The sequence below is a fragment of the Cnephaeus nilssonii genome (genome assembly GCF_951640355.1).
Source record: "Cnephaeus nilssonii genome assembly, chromosome: 7".
NCBI classification, from domain to species: domain Eukaryota; kingdom Metazoa; phylum Chordata; class Mammalia; order Chiroptera; family Vespertilionidae; genus Cnephaeus; species Cnephaeus nilssonii.
The window spans coordinates 73,783,479-73,805,446 of NC_137078.1; the positions used below are offsets into that span (position 1 = coordinate 73,783,479).

The following is a 21,968-nucleotide window of genomic DNA, read 5'->3' on the forward strand; positions in this document are numbered from 1 at the left end:
AGCCTCAGGTGCCATGTCCTCTAACCAAAGAATCCATGTGGCAACTACTTCTAAACTACAATGTAGTCTAGGACCAGATCATGTTCACAGACACATTTTTTTTTTAAACCAGAATCTGGAATCAAAACTACCACCTGAACCTTGAGGGTCCCTAAGATACAGACTTAGGCCCTTAAGATTTTGTTAACAAGATGGTTTTGTTGTTTTGAGTTTTTGTTGTTGTTGTGTTTTTTTTACTTTATTTTGTTAAAGTTAGGTTGAGCATAGGGTAGAATAAAAAAGGGGGTGGGGTAGGGGATAAATAACACCCAGCCCAAATGGGTTTTGTTTTTTGGTGTGTTTTTTGTTTTTTTGTCAAGTATTTCAGCCACCCAAATGATATTTACTCCAGTTTTGTTTTGGCTTTTAAAGAGGTAGCAGTGAGAAGAAACCGAAACTCCTAACCTTCGCTTATGCTGGGAAGGGATGAAAATGCCTTTTACAGTTTCTTTTTATCCCGGGTGCCCTGAGCCTCTCTGGCTCCCACCCAGCAGCAGCAGCTTCCCTGACCAGCAGCCCTGGTGTTCCTGCAGCCACTCCCCAGGGCATGTCCCTCCAGCCCTAGCATCAGAGCCCAGTGCACTGTCACCATCCCCTCTTGTCGCAGGTGCTGCCTGCCCCGGCCCCTCCCAGGCACACACACACACACAGTACTAGTATCTCCCTTCTCTTCCCACCCCCTCCCCCGCCTTCCAGGCTCTTCAGCAGAAAATGATCATATTTCATGTGTCATCGCTCTAGCTAGCTGGGCCTGTCACTGATTGGCTGGGCACTGGCAGCCGGAAATGTCACCAGCCATACAGCTTAGAACGGTCTCCCCTGCAGCCACCACAGACCTGAGCCCCGGAGGCTCTGTGACAGGCACTGACCTACCACAGGGAGCCTGTCCTTCCTCTCTCTCCCTGGTCTAGCCCATACCCTCTCCCAGCTTCTCTCTCTAACCAGCCCTGGGGGAGGGCATTGCCAAGGGACGGGAGGAAGTGTCCATCCGTGGTGAGAGCTAGCGCTGCCTCCAACCGCAGGGAGAGAGGGAGCCACGGAAAGTCCTGTTCTTCCCAGAATATGAGGAGAGAAACTAAAGATGTCTCCACTTGGTTTTAAAGATATGGAAAAAGTGTTCTTGACAAAAACAGTATCTCCTGACTTAAGAAAATATTATCAGTCCAGATGGGTGAAAAGATTTTTACGCTCTCAGGAGTTTTCTGTCACATCTAACATCACAGGCACCGAGGGGTCATAATCATAATGTCCTAGGATGACAGGCAATCGGGAAGGTAATTCAGTCCATCCTCTGCCTGGAAACAGAACATCTCTTAAGACTTAACCCTTCAGAAAACTCACTTAACTAGGCTTTGCACCGCCACACAAGCTCCTAAGAGCTAAATGGTTTTGGTGATGACCAACCTGAATCACTTTGGGCTATAATTTAAGCTTAGTCCCTCCTGCAGGTTTAACGGGATCCATCATGCAAGTCTCACCTCATTCCATTCTCCTAAATTAAACCCTACTCTTTGGACCTTTCTGTAAAAGTTGTTTTTCATAACTTTCATTATACTGCTTTATTTTTTAGACTTGAGAGACGAGCGTGTCATTTGGTCCAACCATCCATATGATGCAACCCCTGCTACTATGTCCACACTGGGGCTTTGGGTTTCAGGATGGTACATTGGACCCATACATTTACTCCTTCCTACTTCTCTAAAAAAATTTTTTTAAATGACCAAAAAATCTGTCGCAGTGCTAGAAACCATCATATAAATCCATCAAAAGCCGGCAGCTTGAAGACTATGGGGAAGATAGAGTAGATGGCACGTGACGAGCAAAAACTAATTAGTGCTGATAAGCTCGCAATTCTGCACAGACCCCCTAAGAAGAAAGTGCACAGGTTTCCAGAAAAAGATCCTTAAAAAGTAAAAACTCAGGGGACCAAAGATTGGAAGAGGTCAAAGGCATCAATTCAGCAGCAAATTAAAGGACACCAGGGCCCTGGCCGGTATGGCTCAGGTGGTTAGAGCATCCTGCACACCAAAAGGTAGCAAGTTTGATTACTGGTCAAGGTATGTATGGGAAGCAACCAAATGATGTTTCTCTCTCTCCTCTGTTCTCTCTCTCTCTCTCTCTCTCTCTCTCTCTCTCTCTCCCTCCCTCCCTCCCTCCCTCCCTCTCAAATCAATAATAATTTTTTAAAATTTGAGGGACATCAGGAAATAGGCTGGTTCTCTCCATACAGATGGCAGTTATTTTTCAGTATCTTTGAAAGTGGGAAGTTTATCCCTAATACGAGTAGAATTCAAAGATTGAATAGGGGCAGGACTGCTGCTTAGCAGCTCATTTGAGGATACCATAAAGAGAAGAAAATAAACAGAAGAAAACGAGATTTAAATAATCAGATAAGACACAAGATAGAACGAAGAGATCCAGAATATCCAACATTAGTTTACTAGGAGTTCCTGAAAGAAACAGCATCATTAACAAAGGGAAAAGCAATAATCTAGGAAGAACTAGAAGAACATTTCCTTGAGCTGAAGAAAGACTTTAGACCTCGAATCCTAGGGGTCTATTGAGTGCTGGGCAGCAGGATTACTGAGAAGTTCACAATTCTAGATGTAATCTGATAGTCCAAGAACAGAGATACAACTGCAAGTTTTGTGATAGGGAAGAAAAATCAAGCTACTTAAAAGAAAGAAAGTCAGACATATCAGCAACACTATGCTAAAAGACAGTGGCACTATTTTTATAGAATTCTAAGAGAATATTATTGTAACCCAAGAATTGTACCAGCTGCCAAACTATAATTTCTCTCATATGTGATAACAAAAAAGGCATATTCAAAGACACAGAAATTATATCAGCCAAATACTCTTTGTTTCTCTCTCTCTCTCTCTCTCTCTCTCTTTTTTTTTTATCATGTAAGGCGTTTATTGAGAAGGCCAGCCAACCAAGAAGACAGGGAGCTTACAAGCATCCAAAACCTGCCTTACAGCAAGGTGCAAGGGACAGGATTATATAGGAAAAATGGACTGGAGTGAGGTTGGGAACAGAATGCGATTACATGCAGTCCTGGAGGTCAACAGAATTCAACCCTTGTTCTTGGTTGTCAGAGGAGATGGTGGCTTGGCTCCTGGTGGGGTCGGCCTGATTTTGTTTCTCTTTTTAAAAAAAAAAAAAAAATGATTACTTGGAGTTGTATTCTAGCCAAGGAGAAACATAAGCCAAAATAGGGAACTCAAGAAAGGAGAACACATGTTATATAAGAAAATGTAATGAGGACTAAAGCCAAAAGATGTATGGTTAAGCATAAAAATAATTGATAACACAGTCATAACGTTTAATTTAATTGTTAGAAAGAAGTTTTAAAAGATAACTTCCATATTTGTTTTAACAAGAAATTTGGGAGATTCAATGTACCGGTTAGTAAAATCACTAGAATAAAAAAATAAAGTGAGAGGATTATTATGAAAGGCAGACAATTCCAATTCCATTTATCTTGAGACCACATTAAAATAATAACAAGGACGAAAAAGGAAGATGGCGACGTAGGTAAATGCTTATACTCGCCGCCTCCCACAACCACATCAAAATTACAACTAAAATACAGAACAACCATCATCCAGAACCATTGGAAAGCTGGCTGAATGGAAGTCCTACAACTAGAGAAGTGAAGAAGAAAGCACACTAAGACTGGTAAGAGGTGCAGAGGCACAGAACAGCTGGTCTGACACCCACATGCGCTGATTTTTAATGAGGAGGGAGATCGTCTCTGCGGAGGCTGCCCAGAGGAGCAAGGGATCCCATCCCCACACCAGACCCCCAACCCAAGGTCCCAGAGCTGGGAAAAGAAGTCCCTACAGGCAGTAAGAACTATGGGCTGTAAAAACCAGTGTAGATTAGGGCTCAGTGACACAGAGGCTGCTGGAGACCCAGTTGTTCCTCTTAAAAGGCCAGCACTACAAAATGAACTTACAAGGTCCCATTTCCTCTGAGTTCTAGCACCAGGGCAAGGCTTGGGAGCACAGACACATATGAGGAGGAACTGGATTGTCTGGCAATGGGGCAGGAACTCGGGGGCAACTTTCTCCCAGATGGAGGTGCTTGCAGGGATCATTGTTCCTATGCTGACACCTCCTTGGTTGCAGGGCTGACTGGCAGCCATTTCTGTTTGCTCTGCCCTGGTGATTCCCTAAGACCCCCACCTCCTCCAATTTACAACCCCACCCAAGCTGTTTGCAGCAGCATTTGCATATGAATGGCCTGTCCTTGTTCAGGCTAAAATCTCTCAAGCTGCAACTGGGCCAGGGAGCCCCAAACCTATCAATAAAAGGCCCAAGACCCAGTACCAGCAGCACCAGGCTGCCTTGCTTCATAGTTGGGCTTCATCTGGACACTTCCAAACCTAATACAATGAGGAGGAATTCGCAGATCTCTCTGTAGCTCCTGCTCGGTGGCCCTAGGCAGTGGCTAACTTTGTACCTCCGTGGAGATCCAAGAGCCAGTGTACCCAGTGGTCAATGTCAGACCATACCAGATTACAACTCTACACATCCATAAGCAATACACTTAAGGGTAAGACTGAGTGAACATCAAAGCCCCACTGAAGCAAGGGTGTCTTCTGCACAGCAGCTCTACAACTGTAGTCGCAGCTGGTCCTCACAGCCATTTGTCCTGGAGGTCAATTCCTCCCAGTGACATCAATAGCAATCAAGTCGCAACTACAACAAGACTGTGCTCACAGCCCACAAAGGGGTGCACCTGGCTCAGGTGACTGGGGAGGCTGAGCCACTGGGCCCTATAGAACACCTACTACACAAGGCCATTCTATCAACTTAAGGAGACATTGCAGCTCTACCCAATATATAGAAACAAACACATGGAAGCAGCCAAAATGTGGAGACAAAAAAACATCACAAATGAAAGAAATGGAAAAAAGCAAAATACTGGATACAGAGTTCAAAACCACAGTTATAAGGTTACTCAAGAATCTTTTGGAAAACATCTAAAAAAATGAAAAAGGACCAGTCAGAAATTAAGCATATACTGACTGAAATAAAGAATAATATACAGGGATTCAACAGTTGAGTAGAGGATTCTTGGAATCAAATCAACAATTTGAAATATATGGAAGCAGAAAACACCCAACCAGAAGAGAAAAAAAATAATTAAAAAATATGAAGATAGTGTAAGGAGCCTCTGGGGCAAGCATACCAATATTCACATTAAGGGGATGCCAGAAGAAGAGAGAGAGCAAGATATTGAAAATCTATTTGAAGAAATAATTACAGAAAACTTCCCCTACCTGGTGAGAAATAGACTTATAAGTTCAGGAAGCACAGAGTGTCCCAAACAAGAGGAACCCAAAGAGAACCACACCGAGACACATCATGATTAAAATGCCAAGGGCTAAAGATAAAGAGAGAATCTTAAAAGCAGTAAGAGAAAGCAGTTAGTTACCTACAAAGCAATGTCCATATGACTGTCAGCTGATTTCTCAACAGAAACTATGCAGGCCAGAAGGGAGTGGCAAGAACTTTTCAAAGTGATGAATAGCAAAGACCTATAACCAAGATTATGCTACATAGCAAAGCTATCATTTAGAATTGAACATCAGATAAAGAGATTAATAGACAAGAAAAAGCTAAAGGAGTTCATCACCACCAAACCAGTATTATATGAAATGATGAAGGGTATTCTTTAAGAAGAGAAAGAAGAAGAAAAAGAAAAAGATCAAAAATATGAACAACAAGATGACAGCAAATTTCTATCAACAATTGAATCTAAAAATCAAAATAAATGAATAAGAAATCTAATGATCAGAATAAATCTAATGATGAATAAAATAGAATTAGAGGCATGGAAATGGAACAGACTGACGAATCTCAGAAGCAAGGGAGGTGGGGACGGGAAGAGATTAAGCAAAGATCTTATATGCATATATGCATTATCTATGGACAAGGACAATAGGGTGGTGAAGGCCTGGGGTGGGGCTGGAACCAGGTGGAAGGGGACAATGGGGGGCGGGGGAGAAGATACATCTTCTCCAATAAAGGTTTTTTTGAAAAAAAGACCAAAAAAATAATAATAACAATGACTTTTTTAAGTTGAAATACACAATGACAAAATAATAGAAGGGCCATTAGCCAAGAAAATTGAAGAAGAATAGAGGGGGATTGAATTTATCAACTATAAATATATACCTTCATGCTACAGTAAATAAAACTGTATAACACAATTGCAGAAACCTACAAAATGGATTGATGGCACTGGGTGAAGTCAAAACACAGATTCAGTGTTTGTTTTGTGAAAGGTAAGTGATAAAAATGGAATTTTAAATTTATAGGGGAAAGAATTGGTTATTCAATAAATAGTGTCGAACTGTGGCTATTTGAAAAAAATATATATTTCTTCTAATTCACATCTTATACAAAACATTCTATTTTCACACACACACACACACACACACACACACACACACACACACACACAAAACACAAGGAAAAATAAACCAATAAATCATAACCTTAATAAAGGTGATTTGTTGTTTTTCTATTAGTGGAAAGAAAATCTGGTTATCTAGTCTATGCTTAACTACCATTGTGGTTAGCTAAATAATGGTCCTACAAAGCATCACTTCCTAATCTCTGGAAACTATCCTAATCTTAGGGTCTTGAGATGGAGAGATTTTTCTGAATTATCTGAGAGAGCCCTAAATGTAATCACAAGTCTCCTTTTAAGAGGGAGGCAGAGGGCATAAGACGAGATGGCAATGTGACCACAGAGGTCAAGATTAGAGTAATGTGGCCATAAGCCATGGAAACCTGGAAGGCACCAGAAGCTGGAAGAGGCAAGCAACAGATTCTCCCTCGAGCCTCTGGAGGGTGCCCAGCCCTGCTGACATCTCAGCTCAGCGAAACTTGTAGCAGAGTACTGGTCTCCGGGATTCTAAGCAAATAAATATACTGCTTTAAGCCACAAACTTTGTGGTCATTTTTACAGTAGCCATAGGAAACTAGTCCAGCCACCATGATGGGAAACATAGTACTTCATAGGATTATAATTACCAGCAACAATAGTTATTATGTGCCAGCACTGCTAAGTTATTTACCTATCTACTCTCATTTGCATGCAGGTAGGCAGTAGAGAGGTGCTGTTATTATGGCTCCACCACTCTGTAGCATGTACCCCTGGGCAAGTTATTTAACCTTCTACTGATGCTTTGTCTCATCTGTAGAGGTACTTACTTCACAGGGTTGTTGAGGATAAAGTGAGATCATCTATGTAAAATGCTTAGAACAGTGCCTGACAATAAGGGTTTGATCACTGATAACTAATAATGAGACAGCCTTCTGTGTATGCTTGCTGAGGTCTGTCTCCAGAGAATCCCCTCACTAATGCTAGTACTTCCCTTTGGATACATACTGAGCAAGGGTCTCTCCTAATCGACTGTCCTTCAAAAATCGGCAGACATCGCTTCTCGGCCTTTTGGCTAAGATCAAGTGTAGTATCTGTTCTTACCAGTTTAATATCTGATATGTCCTCTATCCAAGGACATTATATTAAACTAGTGGCCCAGTGCATGAATTTGTGCACATTGAAAGGAAATTAATTAGAAGAAATATTTTAATAATGCTATTTGCCCTTTCTCTGTAATAGAAGTGTCAACCAAATTCACGATCGACAATGACAGATCGAAACACACAAGTGATTGGCGCCAGTGAGAGTTTTATACATATTGTGCATGCACGAGTCAACTTAGCCTTTTATCTAAGTGTACCGGTTAATAATGCAGGTTTTGTAATCAAAGAAAACATGATAATTTCGAGAGAAACATCAAAAGTGCTTTATTCAAAGTAATGTCCATGGCTAGCTACACATTTGCCCCATCTTTCAGGTAATTTGTGGATACCATCCCAATAGAACTTTTCTTGTTTTGAGGCAAACCATTCAGAGATCCAATTTTCCACTTCTTCGTACGTTTGAAGTGCTGCTCAGAAAGTGCGTGTGCCATCGATCGGAACAAGTGGTAATCTGAAGGAGCAAGATCTGGTGAATACAACGGGTGGGCTAATACTTCCCAGGCAAGATCTTTTAATGTGTCTTTAACTGGTTTTGAAGTGTGTGATGGTGCGTCATCATGTAGCAAAATTACTTTGCCATGTCTTCTGTCACATTCTGGTCATTTCACGATCAAAGCGTGGTTCAAATTGATTATTTGTTATCAGTAGTGATCAATATTAATGGTTTCACCTGGTTTAAGAAGCTCATAATACAGCACACCTTTTCTGATCCCACCAAATGCAGAGCATTGTCTTCTTTCCAAAGCGATTTGGCCTTGCAGTCGATGTTGATGGTTGACCTGGATCAACCCATGATTTTGTGCATTTGGGATTCTCAAAATAAATCCCAGTCACAATTCAAGGCAAAAAAGACTTTCTTTCATGCCAGTGAAGCAACATTTTACTGATGACTTTTCAGTTTTCTATTTGTCTTTCGTTCAGTTGACATGGAACCCATTTTCCTTCCTTTAAAATCTTTCCCATTGCTTGTAAACGATCAGAAATTGTTAGCTGAGTAACGTTTAATCTTTCTGTGAGTTGTTTTTGAGTTTGACATGCATCTTCATCCAATAATGCTTGTAATTGTTGGTCTTCAAACTTTTTCAGTTGACCTGGATGTTCTTTGTCTTTCACATCGAAACCATCACTTTTAAAGTGTTTAAACCAGCGTTCACAAGTATCTTGAGATGGAGCATGTTCACCATAAGCTTCCCAAAGTATACGATAACTTTTTCTTCAAAATAAAGTAATGAATTAAAACTTCCTGCAAATGCTCTTTTTTTGGCACGAAATTCGACATTTTTAAGTATAAAAATATCTATGATGTTAACACCTTCAGCAAATTTGACATATGAAGTTTTGAAGCTTGCTGTCAATACAACAAAATAGCATACATATCAAATAGCATATATATCAACATATGTGTAACTCCATCTATTGAAAAAATCCGCATTATTAACTGGTACACCTAGTATAAAAGCCTAAGCGATCATTATGACTGAATGACTGGATGACCGGCTGGTAGCTATGACACACACTGACCCAGACCTTGCTGCTGGGGCCCTGACAGCCCCGAATCTGGTTCACCTACACCCCAGACCCAGATAAGGAGGAGGAGGGAGCCCGATTCCTTGTGAAATCAGCCATGCTTTAGCTTGCTGCTGGGGCCAACCTCCTGTGGTCCCTCCCCCCGGCTGTCCAGGCCCTCCCCCCACCCCTGATTGGCCCCAATTACCAGCCAGACTGAGGGACCCCACCGATGCACAAATTTGTGCACCAGGCCTCTAGTATATATAGAATAAACTTGCTTAATTAGACCTGCTTTCTGATTTAGCTAAACTTTTTCCTGTCCAGTGAAGCACCCCAACTTCTCTTTCAGGTAAATATCAGCAACACAGCAGTAAATATCAACACAAAGCAGATTATGATTTTAAATCACACAGGGAGAACAAAGGGTAAAATATTTAACTGCAGCAGTGTTTGACTATATTCTGTGCAATGACAAACCCTGAGGTCATTTTCAAGGTCCACCATTTCTTACTTCTTTACAGTTGGGTCAAGTTTCTAAGCTTTCTAAATCTGTTTTCCAGCTAATGAAAAGAAAATAGGATTCCACCAAGTATCCTATCTACCTACTCCAGGACCAAATGAGATGAGGCACGGGCAAACCCTTCACAGATATTTGGTTAAAGTGTAAAATGTTTCCACCTGGCTATAAAGCAAGTCGTGTTCCTGGGCTGAAGGAACTGCAAGGAGGCTAATCACTAGGGAGAGGAAGCTGAGCGTTGCTACATGATGTCATTATCTGGCACCCACAGCAACCGTCTCCAGGCTGGGCTGGGCTGTGGGCCATACTTTGCGCCATGGGGTCTTGGCAGCATTGGCTGTGATTTGGTGAGGTGTCGCTCCAGGGTGGTGGCGGGGCCTGTGTCCCATTTGGGGAAAGCTGAGTGTTGCTTTGTGGGTGCCAGGTCCATGGTGCCATTTATTGTTAAATGGCCTATCTCTAGGGAGGGGAAGCCAGGTGTTGCTACATGATGTCATTACCCAGTGCGCCATGAGGTCTTGGCAGCATCGGCTGCGATTTGGTGGGCTATCACTCCAGGTTGGTGGCAAGGCCTGTGTCCCATTTGGGGGAAGCCAAGTGTTGCTTTGTGGACGCCCGATCCATGGTGCCATTTCTCTATAAATGGCCAGTGCGCGTCACAGCAGCTCCTGTGTTGAACATCTGCTCCCTGGTGGTCAGTGTGCGTCATAGCGACCGGTTGGACAGGCACTTAGCATATTAGCCTTTTGTATATATAGATGTATTTTTGGAATAGGGAGATGGAATAGGAGCTTGCTCTGTCCACTCCACACATCAACCCAATATTGCAGTACCTCCGGGAATGGCACACACACACACACACACACACACACACACACACACAAAATCTGAAGAAAATGATCATGTGTTGAAGAGTCTTAGCTTTTCCAGACTATATCCACCTGGTACCAAACATAGTTATAGCAATATTATTGACTATATTCCCTATGCTGTAGTTGACATCCTCATGACTATTTTGTAACTACCAATTTGTACTTCTCAATCCCTTTACCTTTTTCACCCAGTTTCCCAACTGCCATCCACTCTGGCAAACACTGGTCCTCTCTATATATCTATGAGTCTATTTCAATTTTGTTTATTCATTAATTTTGCTCATTAGATTCCACATATGAATGAAATCATATAGTACTTATCTTCTCTGACTGGCTTATTTAACTTAGCGTAATATTCTCCAGGTCCATCCATGCTGTCTCAAAAGGTAAGATTTCCCTTTTTTCATGGCTGAGTAGTATTCCACTGTGTAAATGTACCACAGTTCTTTTTATCCACTCGTCTAGCGATGCGTACTTGGCTGCTTCCATGGCTTGGCTATTGTAAATAACATTGCAGTGAACATAGGGATGCATATATTCTTTTGAATTCGTGTTTCGGGTTTCTTTGGATATATCCTCAGAAGTGGAATTGCTGGATCATAAGGCAGTTCCATTTTTAGTTTTTTGAGGTAACTCCATACTGTTTTCCACAGTGGCTGCACCAATCTACATTCCACCAACAGTGCATAAGGGTTCCCTTTTCTCCACATCCAAACAAATACTTGTTGCTTGTTGATGGTAGCCATCCTGACGGCTGTGAGGTGATATCTCATTGTGGTTTTAATTTGCATCTCTTTGATGATTAGTGACATTGAGCATCCTTTCAGACGTCTATTGGGCATCTGTATGTCCTCTTTAGAGAAGTACCTATTCAGGTCCTTTGCCCATTTCTTAATTGGATTATTTGTGTATTTTTGGTGTTGAGCTTTATAAGCTCTTTATAAATTTTGGGTATTAACACACTGCGGACCAGTAGTTTTATTGCTAGCTTTATCCAGTGGCCAGATAAGTTTCTACTGAACAAGTACAAAAAACACTTTACATAAATGTTAAAGGCACGCTTTAAAATTAAATACCCATTGCATTTTGACGTTATCGTCTGCAATGTGTTAAGACCTTATCAGATGTATTGGCAAATATGTTTCCCATTCAGTGAGTTTTCTTTTCATTTTGTGGATGGTTTCCTTTGCTGTGCAAAAACATTTTAGTTTGATGTGGTCCCACTTGTTTATTTTTTATTTTGTTTCCTTTCCCAAGGCAATATGTCACGAAAAAAAAAATATTGCTATGAGAAATGTCTGAGATTTTACCATCTATCTTTTCTCCTAAGATTTTTATGGTTCCGAGTTTAACATTTAAATCTTTAATCCATTAAGAGTAATTTTGATTTTTTAAAATAATAACTACAAATACCTCCTGTTGGGACAGAAAACCATTCTCCATTGAAAACATAGCCCTGGCCATCTCTTTTTGCCTAAGTCCATGTGCACCCACCTCTCTTTGAACACCTGAAAAGTGTATTGACAGCATTCCTTGCAAGACTTAGAGTCAAAGATAAAAATACTCCAAGTGCCGGACTCAAGAATTGCACAATGCAGGACACTGGGCAGTAATTTCAGAAAACTCTATACTGGGCCAGCTTAAAACAGACAAGAAGTACAGGTTGACCCTCTGCACAGCTCTATGGTAGAAGGACTGAGTGGACAGGCTCTGAAGAGTGTCAGACAATGTGGGTTAAACCCTGGGGGACCTTGAGGCAATTGCTTAATCCTCCCCTGCCTCAGTTTCCTTACCTGTAAAATAGGGATATGGTAGCCTTACCAAAACATCTAAGGCATATTTCCCCCTAGTTTACAGATGATGAATAGGAGGCTTATGTTCCTTGTCTGAGGACAGGCTATTCGGTATAGGTCAGCATGAGGAGTAAACCCTGGGATCATTTGATTCCCACTTCATGTTCTTTCCTCTTCCAAAGATGAAGAAGGAAAATATGATGACAAAGGTAGAAAATAAGTTATCAAATCATGCCAGAAAGGATGACCTACCCACCAGAGGGAAAGTCAGATGACTCTTAATGTGATGCTCAAGATGAGAGCCAAATGAGGTGGCTTTCTCCTAACTTCTTAGGGAAGCTTTCACTTGTCAGCACTCTAGGATGATCTTTAAGAAACAAAGATCTGGTTCCAGTCCCACTCCCTTCTTACAGCCTGTTTGGGGCCTTGGTGGGCTGGTTTTTAATGCAGAAAAAAATTTCCCAAGGCCAATGTGCATCCCCCTTTTTGCTCCTAGTAACCTAAAGAAAATATTTTGGAATCCAAAGCCACACACACACACACACACACACACACACACACACACACACACACCAAAAAGAAAAAAGTCTCAGAGCACCGATTCATAACCTTTCTTCCCTTTCTTCTACCCCCTTGCTCCTCAGATGTGAGGAGGCCTATCAAGGACCTCAGCGATCCATGGCAGATGGTGTCACCAGGAGGCACACAGACTCTCCAGCACAAGTGTTTTTGTGATTGGAAAAATCCCTGTCCCTGTTCAGAATCAGTGCCCTACGTGGAACAGTCGTCAATTTATGAACAACAACAAAGAGGAATATTAAGAGAAATTCAGAAAATATCTGTTAAAGTCCCTGGCAGCTTGAGAAGCCTATGTGATTGCATATCAAAACGCCAGTGGAAGTTTGGAAAAATGCAGGTGCCTCCAGGTTTCCACAGGAGGGTCTTGGCATGTGCTGTTTGGCAGAATGTATTCCACTGTAAGTTTAGGGGTAATTCTTTTTCTAGTTCTCTACGTCTCTGAGTGGAAAACAGAACCCTGCTTGTTTTCATGAAGGACATGTGCATCTTTTGCAATAGCAAGCAGTAAAGGGTTTGGCAGGTGGTCAGGATCATCTTTGTCTTCTTGTAAACCTCCCTAAGGGGCTTTAGGAATAACGGATGTCACAGGAACTCCTCTCTCTGTTGTTTTTTGTTTGTTTGTTTGTTTGTTTGTTTTTAGAAATGCAAGGTATAGGAAAAAAACCCATAGGATTTAAGTAAAATACAAACTGGGACATTGATTATGCATAAAGCGGAAGGCAGACCTGTATAAGTTACAGATCTGTCCACTGTAATTCAGGACGATCGTCTGGCTGAAAGCACATACCAACAGCAATTGCCTGGAAAAGTCTCTGATGCTACACAGTAAACATCATGGATACCTAAGAATGAAACCACTCCAGAGGATTTCTAACCCATTTAAGTCAACTTCAGAATTTCTCATACATGTCACTTATTTAGTGAGAAATATGACAGGTGGTCAACCACTCAAAATTAGGCCAATGACAAAAATATTGTACTTACTAGAGGCCTGGTGCACGACATTCATGCACTGGGCGATGCGGGGGTCCCTCAGCCTGGCCTGTGCCCTCTTGCAGTCTGGGACCCGGGCCTAGGCCAGCAGTCGGACATCCCCTGAGGGGTCCTCAGGGCTGCAGAAATGGCGCTGTGCTCACCAGCAGTGAGCCCGGCTTCTGGCTGAGCCGCGCTCCCCCTGTGAGAGCGCACTGATCACCAGGGGGCAGCTCCTGCATTGAGCATCTGCCCCATGGTGGTCAGTGTGCATCATTCCGCAGTTTGGTTGATTTGCATATTAGCCTTTTATTATATAGGATGTTGTTTTCTTTATTATATTTTTCCCAAAGTCTGTCATTAACCATCAACTACTCCATATATTGTTGTTACTATTAACAATAACAATAATGGAACAATACCACTTACTACAAGTCAGAGACTACAAGCCAGGGTCATTACAAACATTTGCTCATTTCGTCATCACAAAAACTCAGTGAGAAAACTGGGGCTTAGAGGGATCAAGAAACTGACCCAATGCACAGAGCTAACTAGTCATATTTGTGAAGCCAGGATTCAATCCCAGGTCAGACTCTGAAGATGGTAATTAAGACTTCATGTGACCTACTGAGTATTTCCCTCTGTCATTTATAATGCTGGAAGAGGTCCACCCTTGCATAAGAACACAAAAGCATCAGAAATGCCTTATTGGCTAACACTAGTTGTGACCGGAAGGAAACTCAGTTTCAGAACAGTAACAAGGGGCCATTTGTTGAGATAGCATGATGACTGACCTTTATGAGATTGGTTTAGAAAAAGGTCATAACCTTCCTCCATGTTTTTTAAGTTTCTCTCCCTCTCTCTCTCTCTCTTTATACATACACAGGGTATCCCCACAAAATGTATACACACTTTAACAGCTGATAGCTCCGTTTTGAAAATGAAATGCATTTTAATAAATACTGCCTTTATAATTATTTAAAGTTTGTGTATAAATTTTTGGGGACACCTATATACTAATTTCTTTAGATGTCTGGTGCCTACCTGTTTGCAGCCCACTATACTATAAATTACATTAGTGCAGGCCATGGCTATGTGGTTCCTTTTTTTCTTGGTTCATTTTTTTTATCCCCAACACCTGGAACAGTGCCTGATACATATTAGGTGCTAAAAAAAAAAAAAACATGTTAAATGCCAGGAATGAATGTGCAAAGGTATGGAGAAAGAGGAAGTCCAGGGGAAAGGGAAGTAATTAAGTAGGGGAACCCAGATAATCTAGAGTAGCCAAGCCACAAAAGGGGGTTGGTTAACACTGTCTAGCAGAACTATAAGGAAAACAGGAATGAGAACTGACAAATGAAGAGCAAATCTAGAAGGATTTGAACAGCCAGTGACTCTGTGGACTTTCTCCCAGGCATGAAGGTAGATGATCAGAAATGCAAATGGTAAAGCCTGCAGTTCAAAGCATTTCTGAAGTTCACACAATAAGAATTCTGCCTAAAGTTTTGTTTTCTGTTAGCAACAATATGGTTCTCAGGCTCATTTTTATCACATCAAGGTAAAAATATGGGAGGACCTGGGGTTCACTCTAGGAGTTCTCATCTGACTCTGCTCTAAGACAAGACCACACTCTTGGCCTCTGCTTTTTGGAACTTCTCACAGGCCTGGTTGAAATGCTGACCTGGTCATATCCAAGCCAGCCTTTATGGGCTCCATAAAAGGGGAGGATATCTGCTATTTTTCATTCACAGTATTGTTCTCACATGGGATCTTTGCCACTGCCTTGCTAGTCTTTACTCATCCCTACTTTTACACTGTGGAGGGAGAAAGTTTGTAACTGAACCTCTGTTGATATATAATGGTGCCTAACTTATTCCTCTGGAGATGAGGCCTTTCTTTAATGAGAATGTTTCTTCATTTGTTTTAATGTGGTATATACTTTTAATTCACTACTTTTATCACGGAAAAGTTGATTGCTATGACAGAATTCATATAATGTCTGTTATGATATAAAGCACAAGAGAAAAATGGCATCTTTGAATCAAGTCCCCATTCAAGATCTAGAGTGTTATATTTGAAGCCCTCCACGTAGCCCTCCCTGGTTTCATTTCACTTTTTAAAGAATGCAAACCACCTGATTAGTGAACTCCAGGAACCTGGCCTTAGAAGGGTGAAACTTTAGAGGAAATGTGGTGCTGTCCACTGGGCGGGTGCTGACGAGCCTTGAGAATGGTGGGACAGCCACCATCACTGAGTGGACAGAGGAGGTGCTAGCCCTTTCTCTTCTTTTTCTCTTTGATCTCTCTTCCCGTCCCCTTAAGAAAAACCTGCCACAGCTCCTCCCTCTGCTGTTAGGACCAGGGGCGTCTACCTGTAGAGAGAGCAGGTACAGAGAGCCCTACAATGCTGTCTCCTTCCTTTTCTAACAGATGGTTTCTGTGAGGATTTACCACATATTTTTTTTGTAGCAGAATCAGACATGCACTGAAAAAGCAAACATCATGATCACAAACCTGGTGGGCATTTAGTTATTACAGAAATACAGAGATTTGTTAGCTGGAAAATATCTTAGAGATAATTTATAAATCCAAACTTCTTGCTTTAGACCTGAGAGAACCAAGGTATAGGACTTGCCCAAAGTCATTTGGCTAAATGCGTGTATTCCATCTCCAAATCATTGTTTTTATTTACTATTATTCAATTCTCATTATTGGTAGATTGTCATTTATTAAAAATTTGATCACATTATTGATCATTTTCCTTTAGTCTGAGGCACCTGGCCTGACCTAGAATTTTTCAGTATTTTCATTTAGCAATACTAATACAAACTATTTTTGATCCATACATAAAGAGGTAATATATACTTATTTTAATTAAAAACACTTTATTTTAATCGTAACAGGATTTCTGCTTTCAATCAAAAGTCAGTAAATATTCTATTACACTTTTCTGATATCTTGACATTCTTTGCCTCTTATTTTTACTTCTAATAAAATATATACTTGAGCTGAATTTTTAAAAATACAGATACTTCAGCACACTTTTAAATTGTAAGATGATAATCATTATGGGCAGACCTCTTTATTGCGCATTTTACAAATTGAAGGTTTGTGGCAACCCTGAAAGTCTGTCAGCGCCATTTTTCCAATAGCAGTTGCTCACTTCGTATTTGTGTCACATTTTGGTAATTCTTGCAATATTTCAAACTTTTTCAGTATTATATTTATTATAGTGACTAGAGGCCCGATGCACAAAGATTCGTGCAAGAATGGGCCTTCCTTCCCCTGGCTGCCGGCACCACCTTGGTTCCAGCCAGAGCCACCTTTTCGCTCCTGCCAGAGCCACCTTTCCACCTTCCCACGCTGCCCAGAGGCCCGGAGCCACTGGGGCGGTGCGGAATGCATGCGTCCAGCCTCACCCCCAGCCACTCAGCGCCTGCATATGCAAATTAACCCACCATCTTTGTTGGGTTAATTTGCATACTCGCTCCTGATTGGCTGGTGGGCATCACAAAATACGGTCAATTTGCATCTTTCTCTTTTATTAGTGTAGATATGTGATCAGTGTTACTATTGTAATTGTTTGGGGGCACCACAAACCACACCCATATATGACAGCAAACTTATTTGATAAATATTGTGTGTGTTCTGAATGCTCTACGAACCAGCTCATTATAGAAAATTTGGGAAACATATAAAAGAATAAAAAGGAAAAAGACCCCATGATTCTTATGTAACATTCAAAGATTTTTAATAATGTGACTGCTTCCTTTAGCATTGTTTTAATGATGGCTGTCTCTTTAGTATACAAGTCTGATCATCTCCCTCTCTTCTTAGATGCCAAGTTATTCCACTGCCGAGGGGACAGTAGCAATGGCTGTGGGTGCCAGGTATTCTGCACCACCATGTCTGCTCACACTGTTCCCTGGGCCTACGGAGCTCTTCCCTCACCATTCCACCCTCACCACTCACCTCTCAAGTTCAAGTTTCACTTCTGTTAGACCAGACTTACATGACACCTGTCACAATGTGCTAAAGACAGCAGAGCTATTAATAACGCTGACTCTAGAGTCTACCTTGGGTCAAGTCAGATCTGTGTGACCATGGGCCAATTATTTACTGTCTTTGCCTTGGTCTCATGTTTAAAAGGATAAAATGCTAAAATTCCCCTCAGAGTATTTCTATGAGGACTGATTGAGATTATCAGTTACAGCGTAACTGAGCACAATGCCAGGCATATAAGTTGCTTATTATAATTGTCAGATGTCAGTCTCATCCCCCTAGACAAGCAATTTTCAACCTTTTTATCTCAAGGCACACACAGACTAATAACTAAAAGTCTGAAGTACACCAAATTTATTTTTGACCTATCTGTCAAATAAATAGGTGTAATTTTGATTTAGTCACACCAAACAGCTATTGTTGTGTTGGCTGTTGTCACTTTTTTATTTGACAATCTAAGGGGAAAGAGGTCAGTGCCCCTGACTAAATAGCCAGGTATTGCATGTTTTAAAAATTCCTGTAACACACCAGCATGCCATCCACACCTGTGTGCAGCTGAAAATCGCTGCCCGAGACCATGCACATCCCACACGAGGGATTTCTTTTTTATCTTTGTACCTCCTAGCCCAGTGGTCAACAAACTCTTTAGTCAACAGAGCCAAATATCAACAGTACAACGATTGAAATTTCTTTTGAGAGCCAAATTTTTTAAACTTAAACTTCTTCTAACGCCACTTCTTCAAAATAGACTCGCCCAGGCCGTGGCATTTTGTGGAAGAGCCACACTCAAGGGGCCAAAGAGCTACATGTGGCTCGCGAGCCGCAGTTTGCCGACCACTGTCCTAGCCCATGCTCAATAAAGAGCTTTATAAATGTTTGAGAAGTGAATGAATGATCTGCCAAATCTTCTTGACATTCTCTTACTGTATATACTTTCATAGTGGAAAAAGAGGAGGATGAAGATGGGGAGAAATAGAGGAAGAAGAAAGATGATGAAAGAGAGAGAGAAGGATGAGGAGAACAGCACTGAATTGCTGCTACTATTGATGGTATTTGACTCTTGCATGCACAGAAAACAGGCCTGGATCACACTACCCCAGCGTGCAACAGCCTCTTTTCCTGCTCACTCTTTGGAACCCAGGAATATGTTGTCTCTTACACTTAGTTACATTCTTGCTCCTGGGACAATGAATTGTGTAACTAGGACTCTTCCCAGAGAGGGGCCCTCAGCTGGACCCCTGGAGATGAGCCTACAGGACTGCATGGGAACACCCAGGGAGTTCTAGTCACCAGTGATGGAAGAATGCACATCAGGCATCCTATGCAGGGCATCACCTCATCCTCAAATCCCCCAAGACAGATGCTGCACCAAAGTGTGGAATATTTAAAGGTTCCCTTGCAGCTGAAGTGTCTTGGCTGTTTTTACTGACTCCAGATCTACTGGCTTCTACTCCTAGTCTAGAGTCGGTGATAAATCCCCAAAAACTCATTAGTGGTTACTAGCACACATAAAAGTACAGAAAACCTTTATTTTGCTGATTTAGGGATGCTACATAAATTTTTAACTGATTATTAAGAAATGAATGCCAACCTTTGCAGAAAAATAATTTTTTCTATCTCTGACTGATTCCAAGGAGGCCTCAGGGCCTTCAGCTCCATGGGGGTCTGGTGGTTTTACCCCAGGCCTGGGGGCCTGCTCCACCCTGGCCGCTGTTTCCATGGGCAGTTGACTCACCACCAGAGGCCCCAAGTCTATGAGCAGAGTCATGGCCCTCAGGAGTCAAAACCCATACCAAGAACACAGGCCTTCCTGGTGGCTGGAAGTACCACGGGCTTGCAGATTGTTGCAAAGCCACTGAACCATGGACTTGAAAGTCAGTCTGGCCTGAGTTTAAATTCTACCTCCTCCAATTTGGTAGCCATGTGGCCTAGGGCAGGTTGCTTCATCTCTCTAAGTCTGAGTGCCCTCATTTGTGGATGGGGATCAAATAGCATCTACCCCCCAGGGCTGTGGTAAGGATTAAACAGATGCTGTATAGAAAGGATTCAGGATGGAACCTGGTACACAGGTCGTGCTCAGTAAATGGTAGCTATTATACTATTATTTAAGAATCATTTTTCTCAGATTCCAGATATCTTTCTCTAGTGTTTCCACTGAGAGAAAAAGTTAACATTGAGGCTAAAGATGCTAAATTGAAAATTATAATAATAGCTAACCTTTAGGAGCATTTATACTGCTCCAGGCACCGTATATAGGATTGACATATTTTATCTCAGTTAATCCTCACCTTAACACATCAGCCAGGCACCACCATGAACTCCATTTTAGAGATGAGTCTATGTGAAGTAAAATAACTTACCTTAGTGAGAGGTTAAGGAAAGAGAGAAATAGCTTGGTGGGCTAAGCGATGGGAGGGGGAGTGGTTTGGGGAAATTTTTGGAGGAAAGAAAAGAAAATATTAAGAAGTGTCTTCTGAGGAGTGAAGGGTCCCAGGTTCAATTCCGGTCAAGAGCCTGTACCTTGGTTGCAGGCACATCCCCAGTAGGGGGTGTGCAGGAGGCAGCTGATCGATGTTTCTAACTCTCTATCCCTCTCCCTTCCTCTCTGTAAAAAATCAATAAAATATATATATTTTTAAAAAGTGTCTTGACCAACCAGCATGGCTCAGTGGTTGAGTGTCAACCTATGAACCAGAAGGTCACAGTTCAGTTCCCGGTCAGGGCACACGCCTGGGTTATGGGCTCAATTCCCAGTGTGGAGCATGCAGGAGGAAGGCAATCAGTGATTCTCTCTCATCATTGATGTTTCTCTATCTCTCTCTCCCTCGCTCTTCCTCTCTGCAATCAATACAAATATATTATTATTGGGTTATAAATTGGTTCCCTTTAATGCTCTTTCACAAAGACAAGTTAAGATTAGAATTTTAATTAACAGCTCCATTGTTGTTTTGAGACCACCTAAGTGCAGAGGGCAGAATGAAGCGGGAGGGAAGCACCTTCCCCAGAATTGTAAGCTGGAATCCTACATCAGCAAAAACTCACGTTAAAACCCACCAGGATGAGCAACCTCGCTGCACTCAGTAGGGCGGCCTGCAATGCAGGGACATCCTAGTCGGGGAGAGGAACTGACTGCAGCCTCCAGAGAGGCAACCACACTCAGCACAGTGATCCACCCCCGAGCTTCTCCCCGGCTCAGCTCCTTTTTGTTCTTTCATTTTTCCGCTCTCTTTTATAATGAATGTGTGACTCAGAGTTTTAATGAGTTACCAGAAAAAGTTAACCAGAAGGGAAGCCCATTGAGTAAATGCATAATTAAAATTGGGAATGGACAGAGGAATACAATTATTGTGGGAGACGGGGAGCACGCAGGAATGACTCAGGGGTTAAGCTGCTTAGAGAAGAGCCTCTGGGACTTGAATTGTTTCTGGTGATGATGTGGAAACTGAAAGAAAATTCTGGAACCCTCCCACAGTCAAAAGTAACAGCAAGCCGAAACCGGTTTGGCTCAGTGGATAGAGTGTCGGCCTGTGGACTGAAAGGTCTCAGGTTCGATTCCGGTCAAGGGCACGTACCTTGGTTGTGGGCACATCCCCAGTGGGAGGTGTGCAGGAGGCAGCTGATCGATGTTTCTAACTCTCTATCCCTCTCCCTTCTTCTCTGTAAAAAATCAGTAAAATATATATATATTTTTTAAAAAAAGTAACAGCAACAGGAAGCACTATGAGCCCACTGGGGATGTGCCCACTCCAGGAGTTTCTCTAACTGCAGCCACTCCGGGTCCGTCAAGCTAATGGACCCGAAGCACAAATGCGTGGCCGATGTCAATGGTCTAAATGTGGTGGCTGGCCATCTTATTCCCACACAAGTGTGCTTGGCGTTCGAAGAGGGCCGAGGTTATCCACTTTCCTCCTAGAACACAGAAGCGTATCTTTGACGATGTGGAGGGGCATGTACAACTCAAGAGTAATGCAACTAATGGAAATAAAAAGGTGTGGGCCCAAAGGTTATGGGTGAAGTTTTAAATTCATTTTTTACTTTCATTTGAATACAAGTTGACACAGTTTCTGAACAACGGGAAACACATTACTGAAGCTACAATATGAACCACGAAGGAG

The 21,968-nt window shown here is 41.9% G+C and overlaps 1 protein-coding gene across 2 annotated transcripts in view; it reads right to left on the reverse strand.

Annotated features, from left to right (window-relative positions):
• Nucleotides 1-21,968, reverse strand: part of HIVEP3 (HIVEP zinc finger 3) — a 402,195-nt gene that overhangs the window by 310,855 nt on the left and 69,372 nt on the right. The window lies entirely within an intron of this gene.